This window comes from Mustela nivalis (genome assembly GCF_964662115.1).
Source record: "Mustela nivalis genome assembly, chromosome: 7".
Taxonomy (NCBI): domain Eukaryota; kingdom Metazoa; phylum Chordata; class Mammalia; order Carnivora; family Mustelidae; genus Mustela; species Mustela nivalis.
Window position 1 is genome coordinate 88,133,431 of NC_139026.1, and position 24,172 is coordinate 88,157,602.

The window sequence follows — 24,172 nt, forward strand, 5'->3', positions numbered from 1 at the left end:
CCACTGAGCCACCCATTTGATTTTAAATAAGCTTTTTTAGAGTAGGTATGTTCAGAACTTTCAATCCAGAATAGGACTGACAAAACAAGAGGTACTCAATAAATGCTTTGTCCAAAAAAAATGAAATATGTTCCTAAAGTAATTACCTAATACCATGTTATGTACTATTCTGTCAATTCAAAACAAGAAAATATATGTGCATGCAAAACTTTTTTTTAACCTTCTTTCCTGCTAATTTGATAACTTTTTGAAGGTCTACCTAAGACAGAATCATCCTTCATTCAGGCTAACTCCACAGAAACTTAGAAAATGCTTGTTGAGGGTCATCTTTTGTGTCTCCATCAGACCTCAGAAGAAAGTGTTACTTTATGGTTCCTAAAATATTTATCATTTGTGAATAGTATAAGTAACCATGTGGATAAAAAGTATTCTGTTTAATCACTTAAATCAACTGCAAAAGAAAGAATATTTAATGCAAAAGACCTCTTCCCTAAAGGGGTATTGTCTTAAGGCTGATAACTCTCTAAGTACTTTGGACTAACTCGACAAACCAAGTCAGTAGAACCATCTGGATTAGGCAGACTTTTGAAAGCTGGAATTAGGTGAAAGACAATAGTAGTTCAAATATCTCTTACCAGGATCAGCTAAACTCGTTGTTGTAAGCACCAGTAAGAAGGCAAGGAGGGACGCCAGATGGTTGGCTCCTAGCACCTACAAATTCAACCTTAGTAGGTGCAGCCACGGGTGTACAGTTACCTTATATTAACACCTACGTATGTTGGTGACAGGTGCCAGTGATATATACACGATAGCGATTCGAGGATGGCACACCCAGCTGCAAGGACAGCTATATTCTCAACATGCCTCAAAGGGCTCTAAGTGTCCTAGAGTTCAGTTGGCAGATTGGAAGAGGGGGAAATCGAAGAGGGAGGGAATGGCTTTAAATGAAGATGGAAAAAGAGCAGCTGAATACCAGAATACTTCCCTAGGAGACTGTTTTGAATTTTATGTCGCCTTCCACCACTACACCAAAAATGTACATACTTAGAAAGGAGTGTTTCCGATGGAAGAGGTGGTCCCATCAGCTCCCCGCTCTCAAGCAGCAAAGGTTCGGCCCTACATAATTACTCCCAAGCCCAGCGCAGTACACAGAAGTGAGGAAAGAGCAGATGATCAGTGGTTCCTCCACTCTTTCTCTCCGGGGGAAGAGGGAGAGAGGGAGGCGGTTCACGCTCCTTGTGCTCCCCCTGCCCCAGAAGTCGCTGGAGAAAGAGACTGTGGAGGGAAACCGTGGTCTCGCGCACTCCCCGGTTATAGAGGATGTGGAGTGAGAAGGCGCTTACCTGGCTAAAATCGGTCTTTCCTCCGTGCTGCTACCAGCCCTGCCACAGGTCCCAGGCGCTCTGCCTTGCGCACCTGTCGCGACCCAGCTGCAACACCTACAGCTCCTGCGGCCCCGCCCCGGTCCGGCTCAGAGCCCCGCCCCGCCCCGCCCCCCGCTGCGGGGGCGCGCACGCCCGCCGGCCTCCCGTGCGGCCTCTGGGCGGGCGTGCGCGCCACCGGGTGCGTACCCTGCGTTCCCGGCTGCTCGGGATGCTCCGCTGCGCGCAACGTTTGGCGTCGTGAGAGGCGTGGCTGCTTTTCCAAGGGTTGCTGCTAAAGCTCCGGACTTCTCTGTGAGGGAGCCGCGTTCCTTTAGTGTGCTTCTGTGCTTTGGCCTTAACTCTGACCCAGAGTTTCTGCAGTTTGAATCAATAACGACTGGGCGGTTTGACCTAGGTTCAACTGTAGGTCAGTCCCCAACCAGGTTCCTGGTGCTTTCGGGGTAAGTTTTGTGCAGAGAGGGTTATTTGGAGGAGGCCGTGTGGTGTAGTGGAAAGAGCTGCACATGAGCCCTGACTGCCCCGCCTGCCGTTCATCAAGTCGCTTTACCTCACTAGGGCTGTGTTTTCTTGTAAAAATTAAGTGGTTGGACAGGGCGGATCTAGTTCTTCAACAGCTCTAACCGTTATTATTGTACACTTAGAATTGGAGCTGTGTGAAAAATTGAGTACGTCAGGAGGCCCACCAGTTGGCATTCCCGTCCCCAAGTTCTTGCCCCAGTTCCGTGAGCAGCGTTGAGTACCCTCTGATAGTGTCCTTCCTTTTCCTGCACCGCACGTAAGGTAAGGTTTCGGATCACAAGTTTTCTGAAGATTTTTGGAATTCATATAGCTTGATGAGTATTTCAAGGGGCTTGTGTTACTAAATGCCTATACTTACACTTCCCGAAGCAGTTAAGGAATATATTTAATAAGAGAAATTTCCAACAGCAGATGGATAGACCAATCCATTCCCTTCTTCCTTCAGATATGCAGCCTAGACTGATTTCTGGATAGGTACAAGGCTTCAAGTCTAGCAAAACTGGCAGGAAGCGTGGAAATGTAAAAGAGTATCACTTTAAGATGGTACTCCGGAAAATGCATTCCCCTGCAGACTTAGTTCCCACAATAGATGTCACAAACACACACTCAATTTGTAAAAACTCAAGCCAATAAGGGCCCTTAATCACCAAGAAGGCTAAGAAGCCTAACCTGGATTATTTAGACCTACCTTTGAATCTTGTCATAGCTACTTAACCAACGAGGCAAATTACTCCCAAAATTCTCCCTTAGTGACCTTTTGAACATAGAACTAGTAGTACCTCACAGGTGACTTTTACCAGTTTTCAAGGCTGTTTGCTAAATTTGGGGGGATTTTATAAGCCAGTTGTTAAACATAACCACTGTTATAAAATCGAATTGTATAAATTTACAATTAAATATGTTAAAATCAGATAATAAATACTCAAAACTCATCACTTTTTTTTTTTTTAAACTTAGTTTTACTTAGAACTCTGCCCCTGAGGGTGTGTACTTTATCTGTATGGTGGGAATATATACATCTTTTCCCAACTCTGGTCAGAGAGTTCATATTTGTACTTTGAAATTGGCTGCAATAGGAACATTTACATCATGGAAGTTGGCAAATGCTACAAATAACGACTTAGTTTATTCTTTTGTTGATTTTCCAGGCCCAAGTATCTGCAACTTTTTCGGTAAACAAATAGTAAATGTTTTAGGCTTTCTAGTACATATGGTCTTTGTCGCAACTACTCAACACTTACATTAAAAAATGAGTGTGGTCATGTTTCAGTAAATCTTTAGTTAAAAAACAGTCAGTCTGGTAGAGAGAATGTTGATAATGCAGAATTAGACTTAATAATGTATCATATTCCTGGCCTTGACATTGTGAACACCACAAAAAATTGAGGTAGTTGTCCAATTCAGCAAAGAAGTTGCTAATGTCTTTGATAAATGAGTGAAGTTCCAACATACCTCTTTGCTATTTTATTTCTGTCTTACTGGTTAACTTAGGTGAAAATATCAACCAGCATTCATGTCTGAACTACATTTTGTTTGTTTGTTTGTTTGTTTGAACTACGCTTCTTTCACAGTGTTGTGAGCATCTTTTTTGCTGAATCAAATTGTAATTAAGCATTTGTTCATAGTCTGATTTTGTGAAGTATTGTTGGAAAAAGAGTGAATCAAACTGATGAATTTTCAAGAAATACCAGGTCACACAAAATATAAACATAGGCCAAAAAGCAAAGTTACTATTTTAGTTTAAAATCCTGCCAAGGACTCCATCAAAAAACTGTGAGAACTAATATATGAACTCAATAAAGTTATAGAATACAAAATCAATACACAAAAATCTGTTCTCAACACTAATAACAAACTTACAGAGAAATAAAAGAATCCCATTTACAGTTGCATCAAAAGGAATAAAATACCTATGAATAAATTAAACCAAGGAGGTGAAAGATCTATATTTTTGTTTTGTTTTGTTTTAAGATTTTATTTATTTATTTGTCAGAGAGAGAGAGCACACACTGGCAAACAGAGGCAGAGGGAGAAGCAGGCTCCCTGCCAAGCACGGAGCCCGATGTGGGACTCGATCCCAGGACACTGGGATCATGACTCGAGCCAAAGGCAGCTGCTTAACCAATTGAGCCACCCAGGCATCCCAAAAGATCTGTATATTGAAAACTATTTAAGACAATAATGAAAGAAATTGAAAAGGACACAAATAGATATTTTGGGCTTATGGACTGGAAAAATCAATATTATTAAAACGTTCTTACTACCCAAAGCAATCTACAGTTTCAGTGCAATCCCTATCAAAGTTTAAATGGCATTTCTCAAAGAAATAGAACAAATAATCCTAAAATTTGTATGGAACCATGAAAACCCCTAAATAGCCAAAGCAATCTTGAGAAAGAACAAAGCTGAAAGGATGCACCCTGATTTTAAAGTATATAACATTTACTATATTATATTTAAAATAATATGGTATTGGTATAAAAACAGACCCATAGACCAATGGAACAAAATAGAGAGCCCAGGAATAAACCCAAGCCAACAAATTTACAACAAAGGAGTAAAAAATACATAATGAGCAAAGGATGGTCTCTTCAATAAATGGTGTTAGAAAACTGGACATGTGAAGGAATGAATGAAACTCTACCACTATTTTACACCATACACCAAAATTAAGTCAAAATGGATTAAAGACTTGAATGTAAGACCTGAAACCATAAAACTCATAGGAAAAAACATAGGCAGTAAGCTCCCTGACATAGATCTTGGCAATATTTTTTAAAAAGATTTTATTTATTTATGTGAGAGAGAGAGTGTATGTGAAAGAGCACAAGATGAAGGGGAGGGGTGGGAGCAGAGGAATTGGGAGAAGCAGACTCCTCACTGATCAGGAAGCCCAAAATGGGGCTCAGTCCCAGGACCCTGGGATCACGACCTGAGCTGAAGGCATATGCTTAACTCACTGAACCACCCAGGTGCCCCTTGGCAATATTTTTTTTTAATATAATACCAAAAGCAAAAATAAATAAATGCGACTACATCATATTAGAATCTGCAAAGCATGGGAAACCATCAATGAAATGGAAAGTCAGCCTACTGAATGGGAGAAAATATTTGCAAATTAAGTATGTGAGAAGAGCTAATATCCAAAATATATTAAGAACTCATAGAACAAAATAGCAAACAAGCAAACAATCCAATTTAAAAATAGGTAGTATGGGGTGCCTGAGTGCCTCAGTCGGTTAAATGTCCAACACTTGATTTGGGCTCAGGTCATGATCTTGGGGTCCTGGGATTGAGCCCCATATCAGATCTGCTCAGTGAGGGGTCTGTTTGAGGTTCTGTCTCTTCCTCTTCCTCTGCCCCTGACCCCATATCTCAAATAAATAAAAGCTTTTTAAAAATGTATAAAAAATAGGCAGAAGATCTGAATAAACATTTTCCCAAAAGGACATGCTTGAAAAGATACTTAATGTCATTAATCATAGGAAATGCAAATCAAAACCCAATGAGATGTCATTTCACACCTGTTAGAATGGGTATTATAAAAATACAGGAAATAACAAGAGTTGGCAAGGATGTGGAGAGAAGGAAACTATTGTGCTCTGTTGATGGGAGGTAAATCAGTGTGGCTGCTCTGGCAAATAGTATGATGTTCTTCAAAATATTAAAAATAGAACTACCATATGATCCAGTAATTCCACTTCTGCATATGTATCCAAAGAAGAGAAGAACATTAGCTCAGAAAGATTCCCATGTTCACTGCACCATTATTTGCAATAGCTAAGATGTGGAAACAACCTAAGTGTCCACCAATGGATTAATGGATAAAGAAATCATTAAAATATGAAATATGGTATATTTTATATACTAGGATATTATTATTCATACATAAAAAAATAAAATCTTGCCATTTGAGATAACATGGGCAGATCTTGAGGTGATTAGGCTAAGGGAAATAAGTCAGAGAATGACAAATACAGTATGATTTCTTTTTTGTTCTTTAAGATTTTATTTATTTATTTGAGAGAGAGACAGTTAGAGAGAGCATGAATGGGGAGAAGGTTAGAGGGAGAAGCAGACTTCCTGAGGAGCTGGGAGCTAGATGTGGGACTCGATCTTGGAACTCCAGGATCATGGTCTGAGCTGAAGGCAGTTAACCAACTGAGCCACCCAGGCCACCCTACAGTATGATTTCTTATACAGAATCTTAAAAATAATAACAAAATAAGCTCATGGATACAGAAAAGAAATTGGTGATTGCTAGAGGTGGGAAGTAAGAGAAATGGGTGAAGGGGGGGTCAAAGGTTAAAATAATGTAGTAGTTGAGGGGTGCCTGGCTGGCTCAGTTGGTAGAGTATGTGACTGGATCTTAAGGACATGAGTTCAAGCCCCATATTGGGCATAGAGACTCTTGGGGAAAGAAAATATAGTTGATATAGAAGAGACATAGAAATTTTGAACTGTACTCAAAATGTTGACTTTATATATATGTATATATGTTTATGTGTATGCTAATATATATAACAGATATATGTAATATATTAAAACACTGCTGCATACCTATTATTCCTATTATATACCTATTATTTCTATATACCTATTTCTGTATACCTATTTCAAAATAATAAAATAATGAAAATAAAGATTCTAAATCTTTAAGATGAAACTAAATATTAGCATATTCTTAGAAATTTGCATTAAAACACTTAAAACCAAAAGCCAAGCAAATCATCTATGACTTATTTTTAATCAGATCTCCGTAAATAAGCAAGGTAAAAAATTACTGGTTTAACTAATTACAATGTAGTAAAGTTTTTTTTTCCACTTAAAAAGTGAAATTTATGCTTTTTCCAAAGGCATATTAAAATTATTAACAAAAATTTTGTATTAACTCCCAAGTTATATTCTGAATTTTACTAAGATAGCAAAATTATTTTTCAGATTCTGATCCCTAAAATGCCAAGGTAACAGTGACTTATTTTTTTAAATCTGAAGAATATATATTTATTTTTTAATGAAGTTTAAAATAGACACAGAAAATGATAGGAGTGAAAACTGTGGGATACCTAAGCTAATGGAAAATTTCAAAATTATTGAGTGACCATTCATTGAAGAAACACCATCATGTTCATCAAAAGAAGAAATAAATAACCTTATGCTTCCAGATTATTGAAATGAAAAACAAGTGTTTGTTTTTGGAACAGTACAAATGTTTGAAATAAAAGAAGATTAAGTAGGATGTATGGATGGTTTGATAGTTCAACATTTAGTAGTGACAGCAGAAAAGTATGTCCACGATCCAGGGAATACGGGGCATATTTAGTAATCCCAATGGTACAAATAAAAATAGACAGACTTTCCTGGGGGTGAGGGGAGCGGGGAGAAAGAAAGAAAAAAGTAGGGAAAAAAAAGAAAACAGCATTTTTCTAATGACTGTACTAAAATCCAAGATTTGTTAGAATCGGCTCAGTTTCTAATCTAGTGTAAAACTAAATAATAAAGATATTAATACTATCATAGAAGTTTTTAATAGACTTTCAGGTTAGTAAAACATAATAGACCTTTATCTGATAGGGAGGCAATAAAATTAAGAGAAAAAAATGGATATAAGCAATTGTTTACATACCCAATACAGTGCAACAAGAACAAGACATATTGCAAAAGAAATTATATGAAGATATTTAGCAATATTGTAGAAGAGAATTTCAGATATGTGCTGTAATTGATTAGGCATCTACACTTCTGAAGAAAAGCACCTAGTGAATTATCTGCAGTATACAATTGAATCAGGTTTTGTACTGCTAATATTTCTTGCTTTATAAGAATTGGTATCAGTCACAAAGGAGTATATTTCTGATACATTATTTCCTGCTTTAAATGACTGTTGCTTTGGTAATGAATGTTTGAAAAGGAATGTAATTGCGTTTTGTTCTAATGGCATTTGTACAATGGTGGGAAGGAAGTCTGGAGTCAAGCTGCAAATTTATTAGAAAATTTTCTTGAAGTCATCATTTGGCACTAAGTCATCAATTATAATTCAATATCTGAAACAAAATAAGTTAGTCAAATTAAAAATATTTTATTAAAAAAATTTAGTCTTTTTATCACCAATCCAATCCAATTAAAATTGAGTTAAAAACTGTAAAGAACGTGAAATTATTAAAACTAGTCAAATATTGAGGTTGAGATGGGTAGCATGTAGTTTACAAACTGCCGGGCTGTATATCAGACATATCCTTAACTACATGTGCATTTTTCTCATTCTTTTTATTTTGATTTAGTGAAGAAATTAGTTAACATTAATTTCTTGTAAGACCTTGCTTTAGTGATTGACATTCTTGAAGAATTTTCATTATTTTCTCTTGCATTGCAGTCAAGATCAAATAACATTCAGAAAGTTAAAAAATTAGGTATACTATAAGAGATTTGGAGGATTTTACACTGGTATTAGAAAGCATAAATCTCAGGGCACCTGGGTGGTTCAGAGGGTTAAGCCTCTGCCTTCGGCTCAGGTCATGATCTCAGGGTGCTGGGATCGAGCCCCACGTTGGGCTCTCTGCTCGGCAGGGACCCTACTTCCCACTCTGTCTGCCTGCCTCTCTGCCTGCTTGTGATCTCTTTCTCTGTGTCAAATAAATAAATAAAATCTTTAAAAAAAAAAAAAAAAAAGAAAGCATGAATCTTGTGTTAAAGATTTTAATCAAATATGTTTAAAGACATTCAACTAATAAATTTGAAGCGCTGTCTAGGAATATATTACTAAAAAGTAATAAATGTATGTCTTTTTATTAGAAACAAATCATCTTTTATTTATTTGTTTAAGTAGTCTCCACACCCAGCATGGAGCTGGAACTCAAAACCCTGAGATCAGGAGTTCCATGCTTTATTGATTGAGCCAGTCAGGTGCTCCAGAAACAAAGCATCTTAATTATTTTGATTTATTAGGACTATCTCCTTAGATTTATGGAGCATTGACTTCACCATGAATAGTTGGTAGAGGAAAATTATACCATTAAAATAAAATTTTAAAACATGACATAATTTCAGTGCTTCTCAAAAATGTATAGATAATAATGTGGAATTGCAACCCCTACAACAATACAAAAAGTTTTTAAAAACAGCACTATTGCAGTCAGAAGTGATAAAGCTGAAATAAGTTTTATTTTAATGGCATTAGCACGAGGTGAGAAATGGTAGTTTAATAGATCACATATCAAAATTACACACAATTTACTGGAAAAAGAATTCACAGATTGAGATCATCAGATGATGGTTATGTCATTGCTTTGCTTTTCTCCTTTGTTGGGTCCTATATTTCTTTACTCCTGGTTTCTCAACATTGGCACTTTTTCTTGAGTTTTTTGGTGTTTTATTTGTTTATTTATTTATTAAAGATTTTTTTTAAAGATTTTATTTATTTATTTCACAGAGAGAGATATTACAGGTAGGCAGAGAGGCAGGCAGAGGGGAGGGCGGGGAAGCAGGCTCCCTGCTGAGCAGAGAGCCTGTTGCAGGGCTCTATCCTAGTACACTGAGATCATGACCTGAGCTGAAGGCAGCGGCTTAATCCACTGAGCCACCCAGGCGCCCCTGTAAGATTTTTTTTTTTTAAGAGCAGTTTTTGCTTCACACAAAATTGAGAGGACAGTGCAGAAATTTCTTATATATTCCTTGCCACCGTATAGGCATAGCCTGCCCTATTGACATCCCCCACCAGAATGGTATATTAAAAAAATTGGGGGGGGGGTGCCTGGGTGGCTCAGTCATTAAGCATCTGCCTTTGGTCACATCATGATCCCAGCTTCCTGGGATCGAGCCCCACATTGGGCTCCCTGCTCAGCAGGGAGCCTGCTTCTCCCTCTCCTGCTTCGCCTGCTTGTATTCTCTCTTCTGTTTCTCTCTCCGTGTCAAATAAATAAAAAAATCTTAAAAAGAACTTTTTAAAATTTAAGTATAGTTGACACATAATGTTACGTTACCTTCAGGTAAATGGAATGGTACCTTTTTTCTTTTTTTTTTTTTTTTTTTTTCATTTTTTTACCAAGGATGAACTTAAGTAAGCATGCCACAATCATCCAGTCTATAGTTTACACTAGGGTTCACTTTTGGTGTTTTTATTTTTAGTTTATACCAAAATACATTACTACAGCATCATTCAGAGGGTTTTTACTGCCCTAAAATCCTCTGTGCTCCACCACCTATTTATTCCTCCTTCCACTGAAACCCTGGCAACCCCTGATGATTTTTTTTTTTTAGATTTATTTTTTTATTTGAGAGAGAGGTGGGGGGGCAAAGATAGAGGGAGAGAGAGAATTTTGAGTAGACTCCCTGCTGAGCACAGAGCCTGATGCAGGGCTCAATCCCATGGCCCTGCAGTCATGGTGTTGGAAGACGTCAGTTGCTTAACCAAGTGAGCCACCCTGGTGCCGATCTTTTTGTTGTGTCCATAGTTTTGCCCTTTTCTAAGAATATCATGTTCTTGGGCTCATACAATATGTAGCGCTTTCAGATTGGCTTCTTGTACTCAGTAATATGCATTTACATTTCCTTCATGTCTTCTCATAGGTTCTAAATTTTATAAGAAATTGCCAAACTACTTTAAAAAATGGCTGTACCATTTTTATTCCTACCAGCAAAGAATGAGAATTCCTGTTGTTCCACATCCTCATCAGCATTTGGTATTGTCATTGTCCCAGATTTTGGCTGTTCTAATACGGATGTAGTGGCATCTCATCTTAATTTATATCTCTCTTCTGACATATGATATGGAACGTCTTGTCATATAGCTTACTCAGTATCTGTATGTCTTTGGTGAGATGCCTGTTCAGGTCTTTGGACCATTTTGTAATTAGATTGCTTTCTTATTGTGGAGTTTTAAGAATTCTTAAAAATATTTTAGACAATACTCCTTTATTGGTTGTGTCTTTTACAAATACCTTCTCCCGGTCTGTAGTTTATCTTCTCATTTTCTTGACATTGTCTTTCACATAACAGAAATTTTAAAATTTACTGAATTCCAGATTATCCATATTTCTTTTTTTTTTTAAGATTTTATTTTTTTATTATTTATTTGACAGAGAGAGATCACAAGTAGGCAGAGAGTCAGGCAGAGAGAGAAGGGGAAGCAGGCTCCCTGCTGAGCAGAGAGCCCGATGCGGGGCTTGATCCCAGGACACTGAGATCATGACCTGCACTGAAGGCAGCAGCTTAATCCACTGAGCCACCCAAGCGCCCCCAGATTATCCATATTTCTTTTATGGGTTGTGCTTTTGGTATTGTGTCTAAAACATCACTGCCATACCCAGCGTCATCTAGGTTTTCTCCTATTTCATTTTCTTGGAGTTTTATAGTTGTACATTTTGCACTTAGGTTTATGATCCTTTTTAAGTTAATTTTTGTGAAGTGTATAGTGTCTGTGTCTAGATTCATTATTTTCATTATGAATGTTCAGTTGTTCCAGCACCATTGGTTGAAAAGACTGTCTTTGCTCCATTGTAGTGCCTTTTCTCCTTTGTCAGAGTTCAGTTAACTATATTTGTGTGGGTCTATTTCTGGACTCTCTATTCAGTTCCACTGATCAATCCATCTGTTTTTCATCAATACAACACTGTCTTGATTAGTGTCAGTTCACCAAATTTGTTCATCTCTTTCAGTATTATGTTGGCTAATTTTGGTCTTTTGCTTCTCCATATAAATTTTAGAATCAGTTTGTATCCACAAAATAACTTGCTGGGATTTTTGTTGGAATTGCATTGAATCTACAGATCAATTTGGAAAGAACTGGCATCTTTTTTTTTTTTTTAAGATTTTATTTATTTATTTGACAGAGAGAGAGAGAGATCACAAGTAGGCAGAGAGGCAGGCAGAGAGAGAAAGGGAAGCAGGCTCCCCGCTGAGCAGAGAGCATGACCTGAACCGAAGGCAGAGGCTTAACCCACTGAGCCACCCAGGTGCCCAAGAACTGGCATCTTGACAGTAGTGACTCTTCTTATCTGTGAGCATGCAATGTTTTTTCCATTTTAGTTCTTTGATTTTGATTATCAGAATTTTGTAATTTTCCTCAGATCTTCTAATGCTTTATTCTTTGTTGTGGGGGACCACCCATATTCATACGTGTGACTCTAGTTCATGCTTTGAAATGTCTTATTGACAGATCTGCCACTGCTGATGGATATTATTTCCATTTTTTTACTATTATAAACAATGTTAAAAAAGGCATTCTTATATTTGTATGCTGGAGGTGTTTTTTTTTTTTCTTTAAAGATTGTATTTGTTTATTTGTCAGATTGAGAGAGCACAAGTAGGCAGAGTGGCAGGCAGAGGCAGAGAGAGAAGCAGGCTCCCCTCTGAACAAGGAGCCCAATGCAGGACTTGATCCCAGGACCCTGGGATCATGACCTGAGCCAAAGGCAGCAGCCTAACCGACTGAGCCACTGTATGCTGGCATCCCTGTATGCTGGAGTTTCTAGGTACATACCTCCAGCTTACCCTTTTATCTACAGTGTGAGATCTCATTTCTCTACATCTTTGCCAAAAGTTGGAATTATGAACTCAAATATTTATAAGTTTGATAGGTATGGAATGAGAATATCATTGTTTTAATTTGCATTTGTTTAATTAAAAATGAGAATAAATATTCTTTTTTGATATTTCTTGGCCATTTGGATTTCTTTGTTTGAATTACTTATTCAAATCCTTTATTTTCCTCCTTGTTCATTTGCTGTTATATTTCTATAGTCTCTCCTGGTACTTGTTCATTGGTATACATATTTTACGATGCATAAATATGGTTCTTCATCATCTTTCCCTTAACTTCATTCATACTTCTAAGTAAAAGTCATTAATTTTGTTATTCAATTAATGAATGCCAGGTGGATTGCCAAGCACTGGGATATTCAGTGGAGAACAAGATAGTGATTCAGTGGGATAAATAATTGAGTTAGTAGAATGCTTTAGATAAATGCTATGATAGAGGAAAATGTAGGAGGCTACAGTAGCTCTTAGAAGGGGTACTTAACTCACACTTGGAAATCAGAAATCTTCTAGAGGAATTGATGTCTAAACTGAATAGTAAATAGGAATTAGCAAGGGAGAAGGGTATATTTGTGTGGTTGGTTCACTGGAGGAGGTGGATGGGGTGTGATCAACAGGGGAAAACTGTGCATGATAGGGCTATGATTACTTTAAAAAGAGGGGGTTCAGTATGGTTTAGCCTAGGGAATAAAAGGTGATAGTTACTGATAAAACTGGAAAGGTAAGCAGGGGCCAGATTTTACAAGACATTGGAAGGCATGTTAAGGAGTTTGAATTCTATTATAGGACAACTGGGGAAACATTAAACATTGTACCTTAAGGTATGGATTACCTATAACAGAGACACCTAGAAATTTTGTTTAAAATGCCCATTCCTGTATTCTATCTCATACCTGTTGAATCAAAATCACTAGGGTAAAGTCCCCAAATCTGTATCTTTTAACAATACTGCTAAGTAATATCTTACGTGTATTGAAGTTTCTACAGTAAAGTATTTGAGTTAGGGAATAATGTGATCAGAATTGTATTCTAGAACTAACTTTGCTTGCAATATGAATAGTTTGGAAGGTGGTTAAACTGGAGGCCAGGCATCCCATTAGGTGGCTATTGGAATAAATGGATGAGAGAAGTTGATGGCCTGAACTGGAGTAGGATTGGAGTTGGGGAGAAGTAGATGAACTAGAGAGAGGTAAAAGTCAATTTATTTGGAAGAGGAATTGTCAAGAATTGATGCTTTGCTTCGATATGGTGGTAACTTCTACAACTGGATGGGTGCTGATGCTATTTCCTAATCTGGAAAATAGAATGTAGGAAAACTAGCCACTTCCTGGGGGTAGTGTGGGGGTAGGAAGAAGAGACACCAAGCTCAACTGTGGCCTATTAGTTTTAAGGGGAACTTAAAAGTAGAGATATCCAGTAGGCAGATGGAGGATAGTTCTAGTCACTAAAAGAAATATCGGATGGGAGAGGATGGCAGGGGCACCTGGGTGGCTCATTCGGTTGAGTGTCCAACTCTTAATTTTGGCTCAGCTCCATGATCTCAGGGTTGTGGAATCAAGACCCACATCAGGCTCCATGCTCAGTGAGAAATCTGCTTGAGATTCTCTCTCTCTCCCTCTGTCCCTCTCCCCACTCACTTATACATGTGCATACATGCTCTCTTTCCCAAATAAATACATCTTAAAAAAAAAAAAAAAAGAAATATCTGAGTTTAAGATACAGTTATAGCAGAGGTAGATTTGCTGTGAAACTGATGAAATTAACCTTCAGGCCTCTCTTGTGAATGTCCTTTTCAAGGCTCTGAGACATGGATTGGGCTCCTTGCTCCATGGGGGGCCTGCTTCTCCCTCTATGTGCCACACCCCCTGCTTGTGCTCTCTCTCTCTCTGACAAATAAATAAATAAAATCTTTAACAGAAAAATTGATTTTGGGGGCACCTGGGTGGTTTAGTTGACTAAGCATCTGCCTTTGGCTCAGGTCATGATCCTGGGGTCCTGGGATCAAGTCCTGCATTGAAGCAGGGAGCCTTCTTCTTCTCCCTCTGGTGCTCCCTTGCTTGTGCTCTCTCGCTCTCATGTGTGAAATAAATAAATAAAATCTTAAAAAAAAAAAAAAAGGCCCCGAGACAGGCCCTAACAACTCTATATTTGGAGAGCTATATTAATTTTCTTTTTTTAAAAGATTTTATTTATTTCTTTGATAGAAAGACAGTGAGAGAGGGAACATAAGATGGGGGAATGGGAGAGGGAGAAGCAGGCTTCCCGCTGAGCAGGGAGCCTGATATGGGGTTCCATGCCCGGTTCAATGCTAGGCTCCATGCGGGGCTGGATCCCAGAACCCTGGGATCATGACCTGAGCCAAAAGCAGACGCTTAACAACTGAGTCACCCAGGCACCCCAAGCTATATTAATTTTTTAAAGAAGGTCTCTCTAATTGTGTAAGCTTCAGGCCTCAGAAAACTTTGGATTTGCTTCTGAGCTACGTCAAAATCATCAGCATAAAAATCGTAACAAAGGGCCCTGGAAAGGATGAGATTGCCTTAGGAGAATGCATAGAACAAAAAACAATAGAGGTTTTATTATGTAACACATTATCTTCCAACCATCACTATTATTTTAAGTTAAGTAGAGAGAAAAATCAGGGGAAAACATGTAAAAAGAAAGGTAAGAGTTTGTGACCACAAAAATACACTATAGTTTAATTGAACTTAAAAGTGTTATATATTTATAGTAAACTATTAGGTTAATTTGCCTTTTTGGGTTGGTCCATAAGGAATCATTTTGATATGTATATATGAAAAAATTAAAGTCTGTGTATTTAAAAAAAAATTTTTTTTGTAAAGTAGGTTCTGTGCCCAGTGTAGAACCCAATACAGGGCTTGAATTCACGATCCTGAGATCAAGACCTGAGCTGAGACCAAGAGTTGGACGCTTAATTGACTGAACCACCCAGGTGCCCCTATTTTTTTCAAATCTTAATAGAGGGATGAAAATTTAATTTGAGAAGCTTTGTGGTTCTTATCTAAATTCTTTTAGAATTGCCTATTTACTATATATTACATGATATATATATGACATATATATATAATGCATTTATCAGACACTTTTGCCTCAAAAAATGGCCTTCCCATTTTTATCTTTAAAACTGTGAAGGAAAGGACATTATTGAATCTTTAATAGTGTAACATGATTAGAAATATGTCTATTCTAAATCTCTGATTCTCACAAAGGAAGAGAACCATTTTTAAAAATTAAACTTTTTTGAGGTATGCTTTACATACAATAAGATTCATCAGTTTTTAAGTATACATTTTTGTATGTTTTTGACAAACGTGTATAGCAGTGTAACCACCAGGACAATTCAGATGTACAATATTTCTGTCACCCCCAAATTTTCACTAGTGCCCCTTTTTCATCAGTACCCTCCCCCAATCTCTCCTGCCCCAGGCATCGACTGATCTACTTTATGTTGTCACAATTTTGACTTTACTAGAATTTCATATAAATGTTTATAGTTTTTTGTGTCTAATTCTGGCTTCTTTCACTTAATATAATCCTTTTGAGATTATCCAGGTTGTTTTATGTAGCAATGGTTCATTCCTTTTCGATTATAAGTTGTATATTCCTTTATGTGGACATACCATAATTTATCAGTTCAGCAGTTGAAGGACATTTCTAGTTTAAGACTATTATTTTTTTTTTAAGATTTTATTTATTTATTTGACAGAGAGAAATCACAAGTACACTGAGAGGCAGGCAGAGAGAGAGAGAGAAGGAAGCAGGCTCCCTGCTGAGCAGAGAGCCCGATGCAGGACTCGATCCCAGGACCCTGAGATCACGACCTGAGCCGAAGGCAGCGGCTTAACCCACTGAGCCACCCAGGCGCCCCAAGTTTAGGACTATTATTAACAAAGCTGCTGTGATCATTTATATACACCAGTCTTAATATGGACATCTGTTTTCATTTCTCTGGAGTAAATACTTAGGAGTGTGTTGCACTGTAACAGGCATTTTTTTTAAAAATATTTTATTTATTTATTTGACAGAGAGATCACAAGGAGGCAGAGAGGCAGGCAGAGAGAGAGAGAGGAGGAAGCAGGCTCCTGGCTGAGCAGAGAGCCCGATGTGGGGCTCGATCCCAGGACCCTGAGACCATGACCTGAGCTGAAGGCAGAGGCTTTAACCCACTCAGCCACCCAGGTGCCCCTGTAACAGGCATTTTAACTTTTTTTTTAAAAACTGCCAGACTTTTACAAAGTGAGTGTACTGTTTTGTATTCCTACCAGCAATGTATAAGAGTTCTATTTTCTCCCCATTCTCCACTGTACTTAATATTGTTGGTCTTTTAAATATTAGCCATTCTAGGGGCGCCTGGGTGGCTCAGTGGTTAAGCCGCTGCCTTCGGCTCAGGTCATGATCCCAGGGTCCTGGGATCGAGCCCCACATCGGGCTCTCTGCTTGGCAGGGAGCCTGCTTCCTCCCTCTCACTCTGCCTGCCTCTCTGCCTACTTGTGATCTCTCTCTGTCAAATAAATAAATAAAATATTAAAAAAAAAAAAAAGAAGTATCCTATACTAAGCTATTAAGATTAGATTGCTTATTTCTACAAACTGATTCAATCTATTAAGTATTTATTATATGAATAAATATGAATAAATAAAATCTTTTTAATAAATAAATAAATAAATAAATAAATAAAATATTAGCCATTCTAGTGGGTGCTGTGATATCTCCTTGTTGTTAATTTGCATTTCCCTAACAACTAATGAAGTTGCACATCTTTTCTTGTGCTTATTTGTCTTTCAAGTGTCTTTTTTGGTGGCGTATCTTTTGAAGTCTTTTGCCTATTTATTAAGTGGATTGTTTTTATTATTGAGTTGTAAAAATTATTTACATACTCTGGATATAGGTTTTTTTAATTAGATATCTACTTTGAAAGTATTTTCTTCCAGTCTATGGTCTGTTTCTTTTTTCTTTTTCTTTTATTTTTTTTAAGGTTTTATTTATTTACTTGAGAGAGAGTGAGAGACAAAGCATGAGCAGTGGGGAGGAGGCAGAGGGAGAAAAAGATTCCCCACTGAGCAGGAAGCCCAATGCAGGGCTCTATCCCAGGACCCTGTGATTATGTATGGTCTTTTTCTTAATTTTTCTTAAGAGTATCTTTCAAAAAATAGTTGTAAGTTTTGATGAAGTATGCTGTATCAGTTTTTTCTTTTATGACTTACGCTTTTTGCATTCTAAGAAATCTTTGTCCAACCCAAGGTTGTGAAGATTTTCACCTATGTTTTATAGTTTCAGAAGTTTTATAGTTTTAGCTTTTACTTATACGTCTCTGATCCATTTCAAGTTAATATTTTGGCATACAGTGTGAGGTCAGGGTCAAGGCTTTTTTTCATATGGACACCTAGTTGTTCTAGCACCATTTATTGAAAAGACTATCTACCCCCCCATTAAATTACTTTTGTAATTCATTTGTATAAATTAATATTTTGTGTTGGCCTGTTTTATTTTATTTTTTAATTTTTTTAAGGAGACTCTACACCCAATGTGGGGCTTGAACTCACAATCCTGAGATCATGCATCACATGCTCTACTGACTGAGCCAGCGAGGCACTCCTGTGCTGATCTATTTTTGGACATTTTATTCTATTCTTTTAAACTGTATGTCAACTTGGGCTCCTGGGTGACTCAGTGGGTTAAGCCGCTGCCTTCGGCTCAGGTCATGATCTCAGGGTCCTGGGATCGAGTCCCGTATCGGGCTCTCTGCTCAGCAGGGAGCCTGCTTCCTCCTCACTCTCTCTGCCTGCCTCTCTGCCTACTTGTGATCTCTGTCAAATAAATAAATAAAATCTTTAAAAATAAATAAATAAATAAACTGTATGTCAACAATAATCTTTCAGTAATGAAAATAACTTATTTTACTTTTGTAAAAAGTATTCTGAAGTTATTCTTGGGTTTTATGGAAAAGGGCTGAATCCTAAACATGTGAACAATTTGCATTCTTCCCAACTATTATTTTATTTTATTTTTTAAAGATTTTATTTATTTGTCAGAGACAGAGGGAGAGAGAGCGAGCGAGCACAGGCAGACAGAGAGGCAGGCAGAGGCAGAGGGAGAAGCAGGCTCCCTGCTGAGCAAGGAGCCCGATGCGGGACTCGATCCCAGGACCCTGGGATCATGACCTGAGCCGAAGGCAGCTGCTTAACCAATTGAGCCACCCAGGCATCCCTTCCCAACTATTATTTAAGCCAGAAATGTATATGTGTATTAAGGTATTTTCCCATAAGTAATTCCTAGGATAGTAAGTTATCATTATAGAGTATATACATTTTTTTAAAGTAATCTCTACACACAAGGTGGGGTTTGAACTCAAAACCCCAGGCTCAAGAGTCACATGCTCTACAGATTAAGCCAGACAGGTGTCCCGGAATATACCTTTATTTATTTATTTATTTATTTATTATTTTATTTTTTTAAAGATTTATTTATTTATTTATTTGACAGAGAGAGATCACAAGTAGGCAGAGAGGCAGGCAGAGAGAGAGAGGAGGAAGCAGGCTCCCCGCTGAGCAGAGAGCCCGATGCGGGACTCGATCCCAGGACCCTGAGATCATGACCTGAGCCGAAGGCAGCGGCTTAACCCACTGAGCCACCCAGGCGTCCCCTTTTTTTAAAGTATAAGAAGTAATTAGGCATCCTTTGCTTATAGCTTCATTTTCTCAGAATGTCGAAAAGGGAATAAAATAAACTCTTGTCATGCAGAAATCTTTAAAGCAACCAAAACTATGTTCTATTAATGAAGAATGAAAATAATACTGAAATTTTCAGGGGATAAAGCAAAATAAATTCTGTTCTTTGGGAATAACAACCATAAGTACCACAAATCAAGGAAGGGGATTTCCTGACTTCTGCTTCCAAGCAATTCCAATAAATGAAGGAGGAAGTGATTTTCCTTTTTGAAAAACTTATTGTTGGCAGATTAATATACTTCCTTTCAATCTTCTGGATTTTAAATACATGTATACTGATATTCCTGAACTTCATAAGCCTCTGGGTTTTTGTCACATTCTTAGTTTGCAGAATGTTAAATCGTTTCAGTAAAAAGTTGCTCTGTTGTAGAAATGTTACAGAACCAGGGAGATGATGCATTATTAAGGGGAGGAGGGAAGCCTGGGTGGCTCAGTGGGTTAAAGCCTCTGCCTTTGGCTCAGGTCATGATCCCAGGGTCCATGGGATCAAGTCCCGGCGTCGGGCTCTCTGCTCAGCAGAGAGCCTGCTTCCGCCTCTCTCTCTGCCTGCCTCTCTGCCTACTTGAGATCTCTGTCTGTCAAATAAATAAATAAAAATCTTTTAAAAAAAAGGTGGGGGAGGGAAACACCCATGCATTAACACTTGGGTAGGAGGAATTCCTTGCTTTGCTGGAATAAGCATAGGCTTTGGAGTCAGAATCCATTTGCATTTCATCTCTTTGACTTCTTCATATGAATCAAGGGGCAAGTTTCTTAGCTTCTCTAAATCTCAGCTCCTTCCTTGGCAATAATAATACTTGGGTGACAGTGTTGTCGTGAAGATTAAGTTAAATGACACCTAGTACTCTTCTTAGCATATAATACACTGAGTAAATATTAGGTTCCTTTTCCATTTTACCCCATCCTTCCTCATATAGGCTTAATTTTCTGGAGGTAACTTGCATACCCCATAGCAGAAGCTGATCTGTTAGTTCTTCCTCATTCTTTTAGAAACAAAATGTTAGAAGTTTGTAGAGTACTGGAAAATAGGAGAACATCTGAGCTCAGGGATCAGACCCTAGGATAAGAAACTAGTTCAGCAGGAAGTATGCGCTGTCAGCCCCTTAAGGATCATATGCTCAAGGTGTCCAATCCTATCTCACATGTTTAATACCTCAAATGTCACTTACTGGTAGAAGACTCTCTAGGGAACTCTGTGAGAACAGTACTCGGCTGTAGTGGAAGGCTGACCTGAGAACACCCTTTAGACTTTCTCTATCCTTCTTTGTCCTTGTGTAATTTAATTATGTCCTCTCGTGCTGTAGCTTTTAAATTCAAAGACACTTTTATTAGTGTCTGTCACCTTAAATTACCAGATTCTGGCCCTCTTTACCTTCTCCCACCTTTATCCTGTGAAAGAGATAGTGGTACTACTTAATTTAACCAGTGCTTCTGGTTCCTCCTCCCTGCTCCCCAACACACCTGCCCTTTCACAATCACTTTTATTCCTAAAGGCAGAAAAACTTTTCAAAATGCCCTAGCTATTTATTGGGAAGATCTGAACATCACTATTAGCAAACAACAGATTCTCAGTTAAGTGTACAATTATCTTAATGTATGTTTGGGGTATTGCAGAAAAATTACCAGTTCCTATTTTGAAACCATCTGCTGAAACACAAAATACTCTCAATCAATCAGACCAATCATACCAACTTTATTATGTGTGTATTGGTATTCCTATTCTAATGAAGAACAGACTTTCTATAAACTGTTTATGTACTGTTTTAGGCCCTGAGAATTCAAAAGTATAAGATTTGGACATTAATACTTTAGTCATAAAGAAAGCAAGCTAGGATTAGAACTCAGTCACTAATTCTGTTTTTTCACATGTACAAAAATTTAATTGTATAGTGCATTGGTTCTATCTCAGGCACAAAAATATACAGAACTTGGGGCGCCTGGGTGGCTCAGTGGGTTAAGCCACTGCCTTCGGCTCAGGTCATGATCTCAGGGTCCTGGGATTGAGTCCCGCATCTGGCTCTCTGCTTTGCAGGGAGCCTGCTTCCCTCTCTCTCTCTGCCTGCCTTTCCATCTACTTGTGATTTCTCTCTGTCAAAACAAACAAACAAACAAACAAAAAAAAAAAACCAGAACTCTTTCTCTGATTCTATATGTAAAATATATTCCCACGTATGTATAACTTAGACTGTAACACCTATCAAATAAGATTTTATTGTTTGATTTCCAAAAGCTCATTCCTTATTTTCCTTTGGTTCATGTATAAACTTGAGCCTGCTCAGATGTATATACAAATGTTTTACATTTTCTGTTATAGTATCGTTCATAGGCAATACCCTCAAGAGTGAGAAAAACAATTGTTAACACTTTTTTCTGGTGAGTGTTCAAGTTAGAAGAAATAATTAAATATCTTTATTGTTTAAGCCATTGTTTCATGGATATTCCAGTATTTGCTGCTGAAAGCACCATTAAATAAATTCAGTCAGTGATTAAAGCCCCCGACTTAGATAGCTTTAGTTAGATGTTCATCCATATTTTCAAAGACTAACTTCTTACTATTTATTTATTTATTTGCTTTAAAAAACTAGCTTAGTTATTTCGCTAAGCATGATATAACTAAGCTAGTTTTTTAAAGCAAATAAATAAATAAATAGTAAGAAGTTAGTCTTTGAAAATATGGATGAACATCTAACTAAAGCTATCATGCTTAGCGAAATAAGTCAAGCAGAGAAAGACAACTATCATATGATCTCCCTGATATGAGGAAGTGGTGATGCAACATGGGGGCTTAAGTGGGTAGGAGAAGAATCAATGAAACAAGATGGGATTGGGAGGGAGACAAACCATAAGTGACTCTTAATCTCACAAAACAAATTGAGGGTTGCTGGGGGGGAGGGGGTTGGGGAGAAGGGGAGTGGGTTTATGGACACTGGGGAGGGTATGTGCTTTGGTGAGTGCTGTGAAGTGTGTAAACCTGGCGATTCACAGACCTGTACCCCTGGGGATAAAAATATATGTTTATAAAAAATAAAAAAATTAAAAAAATAAAACTAGCTTAGTTAAAATTTTTTAAAAAGATTCTATTTATTTACTTAACAGACAGAGATCACAAGTAGGCAGAGAGGCAAACAGAGAGGAGGAAGCGGGCTCCCTGCTGAGCAGAGAGCCCTGAGCCGAAGGCAGAGGTTTAACCCACTGAGCCACCCAGGCGCCCCATAGCTTGGTTAAATCCTTATATAAACTTTTCTAGAACTTAGAAAAAGTAGAAATATTCACCAGTCTTTACATAAGACCATGATAGCCTTGATACCAAAACCAGATAGGGGAAGAAAGAAAATTACAGGCCAGTATCATTATCACAGACACAAAAATTATAAGTAAATTATTAGAAACTGAATCCAACAGTGTATTAAATAGATAATATACAGGGTCTAGTTGGGTTTATTCCGAAATGCAAGGGGGGCTTAACATTCAAAACCCTGGCTTTTTGTTTTTTTTTTTTTGCATTTGTATGGCATATCTTTTTCTGTTTCTTCACTTTCAGTCTGTATGTGTATTTAGGTATGAAGTGAGTCTTTTATAGGAACCATATATAGACGGGTCTTATATTTTTATCCATTCCATCCTCCATTATCTTTTTTTCTTACTGGTTCTTTTCCAGTATTTTTAAGTTTTTGTTTGAGCATAGTTAACATACAGTGTTAAATTAGTTTAAGGTGTACATTTTAGTGATTTAATAATTCTATACATTATTCAGTGCTTATCATGATAGTTATACTCTTTAATCCCCATCACCTCTTTCACCCATCTCCACTACCTTCATTCCCTCTGATAACCATCTGTTTGCTCTCTATAGTTAAGGGTTTGTCTCTCTCTTCCTCTTCCCCCTCCCTCTGCCTACCACACCTCCTGCTTGTGTGAGCTCTCTCTCTCTCAAATAAATAAATAAATAAAATAAAATCTTTTTTTTTAAAAGACTTTATTTATTTATTTGACAGAGAGATCACAAGTAGGCAGAGAGGCAGGCAGAGAGAGAGAGAGAGAGAGGAGGAAGCAGGCTCCCCGCTGAGCAGAGAGCCCGACGTGGGACTCGATCCCAGGACCCTGAGATCGTGACCTGAGCCGAAGGCAGCGGCTCAACCCACTGAGCCACCTAGGTGCCCCAATAAAATAAAATCTTTTTTTTTTTTAAGATTTTATTTATTTATTTGACAGAGAGAAATCACAAGTAGATGGAGAGGCAGGCAGAGAGAGAGAGAGAGAGAGAGGAGGAAGCAGGCTCCCCGCTGAGCAGAGAGCCCGACGTGGGATTCGATCCCAAGACCCTGAGATCATGACCTGAGCCGAAGGCAGCGGCTTAACCCACTGAGCCACCCAGGCGCCCCCCCAATAAAATAAAATCTTAAAAAAAATACCCAGTAGTGTGATTAATGGATCATAGAGTAGTTCTATTTTCTTTTTAAAATTTTATTTGTTCATTTTAGTGAGAGCGTGTGCATGAGTGGAGAGGGGCAAAGAGAGGGGGAGGGAGTTAAGAATCTGAAGGAGACTTTGCATTGAGTGCAGACCCCATCTCAGGGCTTAATCCCACAACCGTGAGATTGTAACCAGAGTTGGATGCTCAACTGACTGAGCCACTCAGGCATCCCCAGAATAGTTCTATTTTTAACTTATTGAGGAACTTCCATACTCTTTTCCACAGTGGATGCACCAGTGTTTATTCCCACCACCAGTGCACAAGGGCTCCTTTTTCTTCACATCTTTGCCAACACTTTTTTCTTATGTTTTTGATTTTAGCCATTCTGACAGGTGTGAGGTGATAGCTCATTATAATTTTGATTTCACATATCTCTGATAATGAGTGATGATGAATGTCTTTTCATGTCTGTTGTCCATCTGGATGTCTTCTTTGGGAAAAACTCATGTTCATGTTCATGTCTTCCACCCATTTTTTAGTTAGATTATTTGTTTTTTTGGGTGTTGAGTTTT

At 37.9% G+C, this 24,172-nt stretch overlaps 2 protein-coding genes across 5 annotated transcripts in view; one reads left to right on the plus strand and one right to left on the minus strand.

Annotated features, from left to right (window-relative positions):
• LIMA1 (LIM domain and actin binding 1) overlaps positions 1 to 1,496 on the minus strand; it is a 93,799-nt gene extending 92,303 nt beyond the window's left edge. Inside the window, exon 1 of one of the 4 annotated variants that reach the window (XM_082741252.1) lies at positions 1,344 to 1,496. The gene's annotated coding sequence lies outside the window, so the exon portion shown is untranslated. The remainder of the gene's footprint in view (positions 1 to 1,343) is intronic. The other 3 variants (XM_082741250.1, XM_082741249.1, XM_082741251.1) reach the window with 3 other exon arrangements.
• Positions 1,497 to 1,537: 41 nt separating this feature from the next.
• Positions 1,538 to 24,172, plus strand: part of LARP4 (La ribonucleoprotein 4) — a 206,902-nt gene continuing 184,267 nt past the window's right edge. Inside the window, exons 1-2 of the mRNA XM_082741255.1 lie at positions 1,538 to 1,825; positions 2,027 to 2,165. The gene's annotated coding sequence lies outside the window, so the exon portion shown is untranslated. The remainder of the gene's footprint in view (positions 1,826 to 2,026; positions 2,166 to 24,172) is intronic.